Source organism: Notamacropus eugenii, chromosome 5, assembly GCF_028372415.1.
Source record: "Notamacropus eugenii isolate mMacEug1 chromosome 5, mMacEug1.pri_v2, whole genome shotgun sequence".
NCBI lineage: Eukaryota > Metazoa > Chordata > Mammalia > Diprotodontia > Macropodidae > Notamacropus > Notamacropus eugenii.
Window position 1 is genome coordinate 60,450,600 of NC_092876.1, and position 12,144 is coordinate 60,462,743.

The following is a 12,144-nucleotide window of genomic DNA, read 5'->3' on the forward strand; positions in this document are numbered from 1 at the left end:
TAAGAAGCCTGGAAAGGTAGAAAGGGGTTGGGCTATGAATGGTTTTGAATATAAAAGAGGATTTTTTATTTGATCCTGGAGGTGATAGGGAGTCACTGAACTTTATTGAATGGAGAGACTGACATGATCAGACCTGAGCTTTAGGAAAATCATTTTAGAGACTGAATGGAATAGAGTGAAAAGAAAACTGAGGCAGGCAAACAGCCATGAAACTATAGGAGATTTAGTGGAATGAGACCTACGACTTGACTCTGGCTCTTGGTTGTGTTTGTCCTTCATTTTTAAAGAGGACCATGACATTGGGGAAATGATGACATGATTTGCAGTTGACTTTGATTTGAGTGAGGGACAGCTGACTCTGGCTCTAGGTGACATACAGAATAAGTAAAAGTGTGTAAAGTGCTTTGCAAACCTTAAAGTGTTATACAGATACTAGTAATTATTACTGTTATCAGTGTTGTTATAGTAAGAAATCTAGGAACAAGAATAGGGAACCATGATGAAAAGCGTTTGAGTGAAGGTCAAAGGAGGGAGTAACAAAAGTGATTTTTGTCATCACTACTGAGTTCAAATCAAAATGTCAAAAAGTGACATTTTGTCACATGAATAAGAAGAAGAACTAGAGGAAGAGTTAGGAAAACAGGTCACAAGTCTGGCTCAGGGCTGTGATATAGTTGTGACAGACAACTCCAGACATCTGCTGGAGCTCCCTCTGCCACTTGTTTCTTAACCCACCTAAGTGATAATTTTATCCTTTAAAAGGTGAAAGAATCAATAAGGGGAAATTCTATTCCAGACTTGATTCTCATTAACAGGGAAAAGCAGCTTTCTGGAGTTAAAAATAATGGGAACAGAGAAGGAGGCAGGAGGGAAAGGTGGAAAGAAGTGAATACCCCATCCTAGAGTTGGTGATAGGTAACAAAAAGAAATCTGGGCATAACGATCTGACATACATTGGAGATTTGGAGACAAGAGATTTCCAAAAACACAGAAGAAAAATAGGAGCCCATGAAATAAAATACTCCAAAAGAAGTCATCCTAGGAGAGACAGGAGATGCTCAAGAATAAAACTATAAAATACAAAGGAAAATAGATTCAGTGAGGAAGGAAAACAAAATTGGATTTGTCTGAAGAGATTTGTCAATGTGGATGCACAGGGAGCTCATCAATCCACTTAGATTTTTGAAAAGATGTGTCAAAGGTAGAAGCAAAGTCAGGTAATAGATGATGAATATTCATGGGATAATCCTATAAAAATAGTGTCAGGAACTCTAACGCTCAGAATTAGTGGAACCTGGAAAGGAAAGCTAAGAACAACCAAAAAGGATTTTTTTTAAAATGCTACATTGAAAGTAAAAGGATTGAGGGAGAGAGAGGACCTGTGTTTGGAGTGAACATCATGATGATGACTTATAATGGAGGGGAAATAGAGTTCCTTAATTCTCTTCAAAAGAGAATAACTTTTCAATCACAAAATTTGTCACTGGAAATGACAGCTCAAAGGGGACTAACAGGGAATTGATACCCAAGATAACGAGAGATTCCTTTGCTGCCTGGATGAATCAAGTGACCTGGAATGCTGGGGCTATAATAGTTTACCTGGATTTTAGCAAAGTTTTTTTGACCGTTTATGTATTCTTATGGAGCAGACAGAGAGTAAGATTAAATCATAATACAATTAGATGGACTCATAACTGGTTAGATGGTCAGACTCAAAAAGTATCCACTAATGGTTCAATGTTAACATGACAGATGCTCTCCTGTGGAATGCCTCAAGGGTCTGTCTTGGCCTATGGTGTTTAACATTTTCATCAATGACTTGGGAAAAAGGGACAGATAGATGGCTCAGTGGATAAAGTGCTGGGTCTGCAGTCTCAGACTTTTACTATCTGTGCAACCTTGGGCAAATCATTTAATCTCAATGTGTTTTAGTCCCTTGGAGAGGGAAATGGTAAACCACTCCAGTATCTTTGCCAAATAAAACCCCATGGACAATGTGGTCCACAGGGTCACAAAGAGTCAGACATGACTGAACAAGTGGAAAAAAGGGATGGATGGCATGTTTATCAATTCTGCACATGACCCAAAACTGGGAGGAGTAGCTAGCACAATGGATGGCAGAGTAGGGATCCCAAAAGCATCTTAACAGGTTAAAGCATTAGGCCAAATTTAACGGTGAAATACAACAGGCATAAATGTAAGGTTTTACACTCAGGGACAAAAAAAATCAACTTCACAAGCACAAGGTGGGTGAGGCATGACTAAATAGCAGTTGTTCCAAAATAGAGCTGGGGATCTTAGTGGACTACAAGCTCAATGTGAGTCAGCAATATGATAGGGCATCCCAAAAAGTTAATGTGACCTTGAGTTGCGTTAAGAGAGGTAGTTTTCAGGAATCAGGAGGTGATGGTCCTGCTGTACTGTGGTCTCCGAGATCTGTAGTACTGTGTTCAGTTTGGGATGCCATAGCTTAGAGAAGACACTTAGAAATTGGGGAGAATTCATAGCCAGGTCAACAAAAAACCCCAAGTGCCATATAAGCATTGAAGGAACTGGAAAAGACGAAGGAATGCAGGAGAGCAGTATTCAAGGATTTATTATTTAGAAGAGGAATTAGAATTATTCTTTTTGATGCTAGCGGGCAGTACCAGAAACAATGGGTGAAAGCCACAATTTTAGGTTTGATGGCAGGAAAAAATGCCTAACAAATCTTCAGTTGTTTCACTCTCTGTAACCCCATTTGGGGTTTTCTTGGCAAAGATACTGGAGTAGTTTGCCATTGCCTTTTGTAACTCATTTGACAGATGAGGAAACTGAGGCAAACAGGGTGAAGTGACTTGCCAGGGTCACACAGCTAGGAAGTGTCTGAGGCTGAATTTGAACTTAGTTCCTCCTGACTCCGGGGCCACGGCTCTATCCACTGGGCCACCCAGGTGCTGTCAACAGTGAGAGCTGTTCAAAAGTGGAATGGGCTGCTCCAGGAGGTGGCAGCTTCCTCCTCCACTTGTATCTTCAAATAGAGGCTGGAGGTACACTTCTCAGGGAGGTTACAATGGGGATTAGTTTGATGTAAGGATTGTACTAGATTGCTTCTAAGGTCCCTTCCAACTTTCAGATTCTGTGATTATCATTGCTGTTTTAAAGCTCTGTGTTCCAGTGTCCATTTGAGCTGTGACACTCTCTGTTCTAAGGCTCCTTCTGATTCTAACAACCTATGTTCTAGATATGGCATTTTTTTCTCCTTCCACGTTTGACATTCTGTGTTCTAAGGGCCCTTCTAGCTTTGGCATTGTTTGTCCCTTCTAGGTTTAACATTCATCCATTGTGAGGCTCCTCCCAGCTCTGACATTCTGTGTTCTAAGGGTCCCTCCCAGCTCTGACATTCTGGGTTCTAAGGGCCCTTCTAGCTTTGGCATCCTTTGTCCCTTCTAGGTTTGACATTCATCCATTGTAAGGCTCCTTCCAGTTCTGACATGCTATATTCTAAGGTCCCATCTAGCTCTGATATTCTATATTTCAAGACCCCTCCTAACTCTGGCATTCTCTATTCTAAAGGTCTTCTCAGCTCTGAAATTCCATGTTCTAAGTTCCCTCCCAAGCTCATGCATTCTATATTCTAAAGGCCCTCCCAGCAATGACATTCTATATTCAAAGACCTGCCAGTTCTGACAGTCTATGTTCTAAATTCTCTGCCAGTTCTGACATTCATATAGGCTATATTCTTTCTTCTCTCCCTCTTCCAGCTCTTACAGTCTATATTCTGTGATGCCTCCCTGCTTGGACATTCTATGTTCTAAGCACATCCCCCACCCCATGATTCTAGGATTCTATGAAAACTGTTAGACCCTTCTCACAATCAGGAAAAAAGGAAACATGGTGGTGATGACCCACTCTCCCACTAATGAAAGTCAAGCTGGGTGCTGACAAGGCTTGCCCAACCACAGTTTTAATTTACTGAGCTAACAGATGACTTCACTTCCTAAACAGGGAACTACCTCACCTGACTCAATTCATTACCAACGGGAACACCCCCAGTGAATACATACAGGTAAATATTATCCTTTAGCCAGGATCAACAGCTTCCAGGTAATCTTTTCCCAAACAGGCCTTGCCATACTGTCCTTACCTCATCAGTTTGTTTAATAATTTTATACAATGCCTATCAAAACAATTATCTGAACAGTTTAAATAGCTAGCACCATAAACATTCAACCTCCCATACTAAAATGAAATCCCCAGGCTGGGGGCTTCCAAGAGAAAAACCTCAGCCAACTCATTCCACCAACATGAGAGTCGCTCTCAATTCTCTCCATCCAAAGTGGGGTACTTTCCACAGGAATAAATGCCATCCAGCAGCTCTGGGAGAATACCACTACAAGTCAGGCAGCCAATGCCTTGGGGCCTCAGTCACAGTATCATAGGATTCTGGGCTGAAAAGGATCTTATAGATTATGTAAGCAAAGCCCAGCATGTGGGAAAAGCACAGGCTTGGAGATTGAAATACTAGGTTCAGATCCCAGCTCTGACATGGTGTGACCCTGGGTGAGTCACTCCTCCTCATTAAGTATCACTAATGAAAATAAAAACCTGACTCACAGGACTGTGGGGAGGAAAGCCCTTGGCAAACTTCAAATCATTATGGAAGTTGGAGTGAAAGTGATCTTGCCTGTGAATGGGGTTATCTGAGCAGAAGCAAATGTGGCCCCCTTTCTTTTCTCTTCTTGGTAATAATAATGTGGCATTTGGAGTCAGGGGAATCAGGTTCATATCCAAACTACTACTTACTAGCTGTGATCTTGGGTTGCTCTCTCTCTCTGGGCCTCAGTTTCCCCATCTGTCAAATAAAGGTATCTGATTAGATGACTTCTAAGACCTGAAAAGTCAACATTCTATAATATAAGGTCTCTTTCACCTCTGACAATCTACATTCTAAAGTCTCCCCTAGCTCTGACATTCTGCGTCCTATGGAATATTCTAGATCTAATGTTCTATTACCTAAAGTGCCTCCAAGATGATATTCTCTGACCTAAGCTCCTTTCCAGCCCAAACAGTCTGTGTTCTGAGGACCCTCCCAGCTCTAACATTCTGTATTCTAAGGGTCCTCCCAGCTCTGACATCTTGTGTTCTAAGGTCCCCTGCAGCTCTGACATTCTGTGTTCTAAGGGCCTTCCCAGCTCTGACATCCTGTATTCTAAGGGCCTTCACAATTTTAATATCCTATGATCCTGGGGCAGCTAGGTGGTGCAGTGGATAGAGCACCAGTACAGGAGTCAGGAGGACCTGAGTTCAAATCTCACCTCAGACACTTGACACTCACTAGCTGTGTGACCTTGGGAAAGTCACTTAACCCCAGTTGCCTCATCCTGGGTCATCTCTAGTCATCCTGATGAATATCTGGTCACTGGATTCAGATGACTCTGGAGGAGAAGTGAGACTGGTGACCTGCACAGCCCTCCCTCACTCAAAACATAGTCAAGTGCAAGTCATGTCATCATTTCTCTGATGGCATGGTCTTCTTTGGCAATGAAGGATGAACACACACACACACACACACACACACACACATCCTATGATCCTGTAGTCTTTGAAGAGGCAGAGAACCCTGTCACAAGTAAGCACATTGTAATTGACCTTATCAGAGTAAGTCCTGATGTTCTGACCTGCCTCACTAGTTCAAAGGATCACTAACAACAGTTGATATTTATCTGGTGTAATAACACATAGCACTTTGCCAACATTATTTCACTGGATCCTCATAACAATTCTGAGGCAGGTGCTATTATTATCCCTATTTTACAAAGGAGGAAACTGAGTCTGAGAAACGTAAAGTGCCTGACTCAGGGTCAAACAATTAGTAAGTGACCAAGACAGGATTTCAACCCAGGTCTCCCTGTCTCTACCTCTGTAGACAAGAACAGCTTAAATAACTAGCACCATAAACATTCAACCTCCCATACCAAAAGGAAATCCCAAGACTGGGGGCTTCCAAGAGAAAAACCTCAGCCAATTCATTCCACCAACAAGACTAGGGCAGGGCTTTGGGAGAAACTTCATGGCCACAGACAGAGCCATGTGTGATGCTGAGCCATCCATAAATTGTCATTGGTAGAGGGCTTCATGGATTGCAAAACATTTTTATGTCTACTGTCTCATATAATCCTCACAGAAACTCTGTGTGGTAGAGATTTCAAATGTTAATAAGTCATTTTACAGAGGAGGAAATTGAAGCCCCACGAGATAAGTGACAACCACAATCACCTAAGTTAACGGTGAGCCAGGGCATTGAGGTGGAGTCCTGGACTTGGAATCAGCAAGACTCATCTTCATGAGTTCAAATCCAACCTCAGACACTTGCCAGCTGTGTGACCCTGGGGCAAGTCACTTCACTCTGTTTGCCTCAGTTTCCTCACCTGTAAAATGGTTTAGAGAAGAAAATGGCAAGCCACGCCAGTATCTCTACCAAGAAAACCCCAAATGGGGTTATGAAGAGTCAGATTGAAACTACTCAATAGCAACAACCATAGTGTCAGGACTTGAACCCATGACCCCCTGTTACCAAACCCTGCACTTAACTCTTCTCATTCACAAGGGAAATAAAAAGAACTTGTGGCCCCAGGGAAATGGTGAGCCCAATAGATAAGCATTCCTTGGGGTTTTATTGAAAACCAGAAGGCAAATCCTTTCCAAAGTGGTTTCTATGCCAAGCTTTTGAGCAGCGGGCAGTTTTCTTCTTCTGTCACTACCAACTCAGAAAAGCCAAAGGAGGGAGGTATGATCTAATTCTGTAGCCTGGGGAGTGAGTCCTGAATAGTGAAGAGACTGCCTCCTATCTGGCAAGTCCTAAGGGAAATATGGAAAGGAGTCCATCCTGGTTTTGTTGCACGATATTTCACTCTTCTGGGTCTCCCTTTTTTCATCTCTTCAAGAGGGAAGCTGCAGAGAGCAGGGCAAGAGGTCACAAGACCTAGGTTTGAATCCCATCTCTGTTCCTTACCCCCTGTGAGCAAGGTGCTCAGTCTTCCTGTGCCTCAGTTTCCTCAACTATAAAATGAGGAGATTGGACAAAATGGCTTCAGAACTTTATGAGCTGCTGTTGTTTCCCCCTAGCAGAATGTAAAGTCCTTGAAGGCAAATCCTTTTGTCTCACAAAAGTCTTTTGCCCTTCCCCCAACACCCCCTCCCCACCAGTGCCTAACCTAGACCCTTGGAATAAAGCAGGAAATTAATTGTTGATGGATAGATAGTTCAGTGGAATTTGCTCTGAGGCATATCCAAAGAGGCTTTAAAAAAAAACCATAATCCCCAATCTTATACCAACATATTTATCCAGGTGAAATCTGAATAATGAACATTATTAGATACTTCCCTAAGAAGGAGAGAAAGGGCAGTTTGAGGGGAGATGGAGGAAGTATTTCCAGGCAACTAGTTCCAGTTCAAGCCTTGGACCTTGGGTTTTGTTTGGGGTTTGTTTGGTTTTTAGCCATCAGTTGCCAAAGTCCCACATGGAACAGTAGAAAGAAAATGAATCTAGTACGAAAACCTCGTTTTGTATCATGAACATTTATGGCAGTCTGGTAAAGCTAACAGTCCTTCTCAGAATGAGGTTTTCAATGCAGAAAATAAGAGAATTGCAAAGAAAAGCACTTCTACCGAAATCCAGTTATCACAATATTTACAAAGCAAGCTCATAAGATCCAAAATGAATCTACCCTGTCCTAGAGTCAAAAGACCTGAGTTCAAATCTTACATCTGATGCTTACTACCCTTGTACCCTTAACCTGGCCTGGCCTCAGTTTCCTCAACTACAAAAGTATCCTTAGATCTTCAAGAAAAACTGTAGCGTCCCTGTTGCCTACCTTTCAAGCCTGCTGAGAGCCAGGATCTTTGCAAACCCTAAAAAAAAAATGCTAGAGAAGTTCTGGGGATCTCTTTCTCTCTCTCTCTTTCTCTTTCTCTCTGTCTCTCTGTGTCTCTCTTTCTGTCTCTCTCTCTGTCTCTCTCTGTCTCTCTCTCTGTCTCTCTCTGTCTCTCTCTCTGTCTCTCTGTCTCTGTCTCTCTCTGTCTTTGTCTCTCTCTGTCTCTCTCTCTCTCTGTCTCTCTCTCTCTGTCTCTCTGTGTCTCTCTTTCTGTCTCTCTCTCTGTCTCTCTCTGTCTCTCTCTCTGTCTCTCTCTGTCTCTCTCTGTCTGTCTCTGTCTTTCTCTCTCTCTCTCTGTCTCTCTCTCTCTCTCTCTCTCTGTCTCTCTCCCTCTATCTCTCTCTCTCTCTCTCTCTCTCTCTCTTTCTCTCTCTCTCTCTCTCTCTCTCTCTCTCTCTCTCTCTCTCTCTCTCTCTCTCTCTCTCTCTCTCTCTCCCTCTCATCCACCCAGCTGAATAGCCTTTGAGCATTGGGCCCTGTGGATCTCTTGTCCAAGGACCAGAAACTCATCCTCTGGCTAAGTGAAGACTCCATTGCCCGAAGCCTTCCATTACTTTATACTATGGATGACTTTATAGCATAGGAGGAAATCACAGATCCTTGGAAGTTTTAAGGTATTACCTCAGAATTTGCTTTAACGTTTAATCATTACAATAATAACAGCTACCCTTTATATAGCACTTCATACTTAATGGTTTCAACAATTTGATTAATGATCAATATCTTTCGATCCTCACAACAGTCCTATGAGGTTAACTACTACTTTTATCCCCATTTTACAGATGATGAAACTGAGACACCATGAGGTTAAGAGTTCAGAGTCATAGTTACCAAGTTTCCAAGGCAACGTTTAAACTTAGCTCTTCCTAACTTGAAGTCCAGTGCTCTAGATACTGCACCATCTAGCACATCCAAGGTCGGGGGCTAAGGAGGGTAGGAAGGACAAGTGTGGGCACTTGTGATGAGGCCCCAGGCCAGAAATGACTTCTAGACATGGGAATTAAGGAGCCAACTGACCCCTGGACTCAGGAAAAGCCAGGACATAGTCTTCACTCTAGGTTTAATTCCCTTGGCAACCTTGAGAGAGTGGTTCAATCTCTCAGGGCCTCCTTTTTTCTCATCTGTAAGAAAGAAAATCAGATGATTTAAAATAATTTCTGGCTCTCATATTCTCTAGGATGTGCCCATTCTAGAGCTGGCTCACTCTAGACATGCCCAAAGGATGGTGACCAGGTTGGTAGAGGATCTGAACATAAAGTCATATGAACTACAATATAAAGAATGATGTGAGCAGGGCAGAGGTTCTCTTTTGCCTTCATTTTACTCTCAGTGTTTATGGCACATAGTAGGCACTTAATAACTGTTTGTTGACTGACTGGTTGACAGAATCAGGATCATAGATTCAGAAATTTAGAGCCAGAAAGAAATCTGAGGTTATCTATGACTATAAGACACATGAGAGCAGGGACAGCATGGTAGAAAGAGCACTGGATTTGGAATCAATTGCATATTTTAAAAAATATGTTATGACCGTGAGAAAAGTCAAACAATGAAATGGACTGCCTCCCAAGAAAACAAGCTCCCTATTACTGGAAGTACTCTAACAGCTGCTTAAGATGCTATGTTGCTGACGTTATTCAGTCCTATCTGACTCTCTGTGACCCCATTTGGGATTTTCTTGGCAAGGATACTAGAGTGATTTGCCATTTCCTTCTTCACCTCATTTTACAGATAAGGAAACTGAGGCAAAAAGGGTGAAGTGACTTGTTCAGCTAATAAGTGTCTGAGGCTGGATTTGAACTCAGGTCTTCCTCATTCCAGACCCAGTGCTCTAGCCATTGCACCACTAAGTTACCCCAAGATAGTGCAGTATAGTAGAAGTCTCTTTGGATTTGGAGTCAAAGGATACGGATATGAATCCTGACTCAAACAATTCACTTCCCTGTCCAAGTCTCCATTTCTTCATCTGTAAGAAAGGAGGGGGCGGAGGGAAAATAGAGTTGGATATAATGATCTTTAAGATTCCTCTACTTTATAATTAATATAATTTTGTAAGAGATATCCAGTAGAATTTGGATTTCCCAGTATTTCATGGAGGTAGTCCCCACCCAGGCATTCCCGAGCCCCTGTAGCCTGGGAAATCATCTCAGAGTGGGAAACGAGAGTTGCTGGAAGGGGCTGGGGAGTGGGGTGCAGTCCCTTATATCAGCAAAAACCTAAGAATAAATGTTTGGGGGATGAGGAGAGGCAATGGGGTACACTGGGCACGATCACAGAATTTGGAAAAATTTACCACCTATTTATCTTTGGCTAAGTCATTTCTCTTGTTTTTAGTCGTTGTTTTGGTTTCCTCATCTGTAAAATGATGGGAGTGCCTTCTAGTTCTAAATCTTAGTCCTAACTCTATCAGCACCTGCCTGAGTCACTTTAAGCAAGCCACTTCCCCTCAGTTTCCCTATCTGTAAAATGAGTTTAGTCATCTCAAAGGTCTCTTTCAACAACTAACCCTTCGGGGGCAGCCCCTGGAAGCCCCTTCCATCTGAAAATGGTAGGAGTCTATGAGGGTAGAAGAAGGGACAGAGAGACGGTCAGGGAAAGCAGCCAGAACAGGAGTAAATAATTTACATTGATGAACTGGAGATAACATTGATTAGTAGGGGATTGAGTTCAGGCTCAGAGATGAAAGCTCATCCCAGGCACCCCCTGGGCTACCCAGAAAAACCAAGCCTCAGAGGGCAGTCGACCAGGGAGGGCTGAGGGGGGGTCCCCTTCAAGCCCTATTGGCTGCTGAGACCGCACCCCTGAAGTGATTCCCTTAGCAACAGCAGGGGCTACAAGGGATTACTTCTGGCTCACACAGCAAAGAATATCAGAGCTCCAAGAAATCTTTCAACTTGGAATAGTAAATCTGGAAAATGCCCTAAAACTGAGAATGTCAAAGTTAGAAGGGTCCTAAAGTATAGAATGTTAAGAGAAAGAGGGCCATAGAACATAGTATGTCAGAGCTGGAAGAGGCCTTAGAACACAGAATGTCAGAGCTGGGAGAGTCCTTAGAACCCAGGATGTTAGAGCTGAGAGGGACCTTAGAACACAGAATGTCAGAGCTGGGAGGGCCTTAGAACACAGAATGTCAGAGCTGGAAGAGATGTTAGAGACCATTTAGTCCAACCTGTTCAATCACTGTGGCCAAGGTCACTCCAGAAGTTGAGGCTAGATCTCAGCTTTCTTGCCTCTGAGTCCACTACTCTGCAGTGTCTCTCCTCAGTTCCTTTTCTGTGGACAATCCTCACCACCACCACCACCACCACCCTGCAGTGAGAAGGGAACCTTCTGGGCTCCCCAGGCCACCTCCTGCATACCATCCTGTCCTTCTCCCCTCCTCCCATTTCTATGCCTTGCACAAAACAGGCACTCAGTATTTCAATGTTTGCTGAATGAGGGAATGAATGATTCAGGGAATGAATGAAGAATGAATGACAGCTCACACACACACACACACACACACACACACACATACACACACACAACTTCCTGTTGGTGATGCCTCCTTGTAATGATAACTTCCTGTCATTTGGCATCCCATCTCATTGACAACTTCCTGTCACTCCCACACAGCACCCCTCCCATCCAACTCCTGACCCCAACTTCCTGTCCCTGTTGGACTGTCCAGTTTCCCAAGCCGTCCCCTCTACCAGTTTTCTTTGCCTACCTTTCCCTTTCAAGGAGCTCTACTTTTCAAAGCATCCAGAGATCAAAAGTTGCTGCTCATTCCAGTGTCTAGTTCATCCTTTGGGGTTTAGAGCTGAAAGGAAATGCACATGCCAAGTTCCCCCTGCCAGCCAGCATCTCCTCTTGACATGACACTAGGGAAATAGTCACATGCCACCTCCACCCCAGCCCCTATGTGGCCTCCCTGGATTGGAAAATCATCAGATCCCATGATGCTGGGCCATCTTCCCACAAAGCCCTCTCCCTCAGAGCCCTGCATCGCCAGCTGTACTCTGTCCTAAGCCACCCCGGAATTACCATTGACTTGGATTTGCATGTGGTTGGAGAGAGTTATTCTCTCCACTCCTGGAATCATGGCATTTTTCCCTCCCCAATCTCCACCCCCACCCCCCCATCCCAACCCTTTCTCTACAACAGGCAGGTTTTATAAAAAACAGAGCAGCTGCTTGGAGATTTGAGAGAAAAAATTCTGCACAGTTTCTAAGTCAGGGTGACAGGT

General features: G+C 43.4%; 1 long non-coding RNA gene across 2 annotated transcripts in view; it reads right to left on the reverse strand.

The window, feature by feature from the left end:
* The window catches only part of LOC140504337 (uncharacterized), a 43,557-nt gene that overhangs the window by 25,944 nt on the left and 5,469 nt on the right, over window positions 1-12,144 (reverse strand). Inside the window, exons 2-3 of one of the 2 annotated variants that reach the window (XR_011967062.1) lie at window positions 11,626-11,718; window positions 4,786-4,834 (exon numbers count right to left, since the gene is read on the reverse strand). This is a non-coding gene — a long non-coding RNA (uncharacterized lncRNA). Of the gene's footprint in view, window positions 1-4,785; window positions 4,835-11,625; window positions 12,053-12,144 lie in introns of those variants that run through there. The other variant, XR_011967061.1, reaches the window with a different exon arrangement.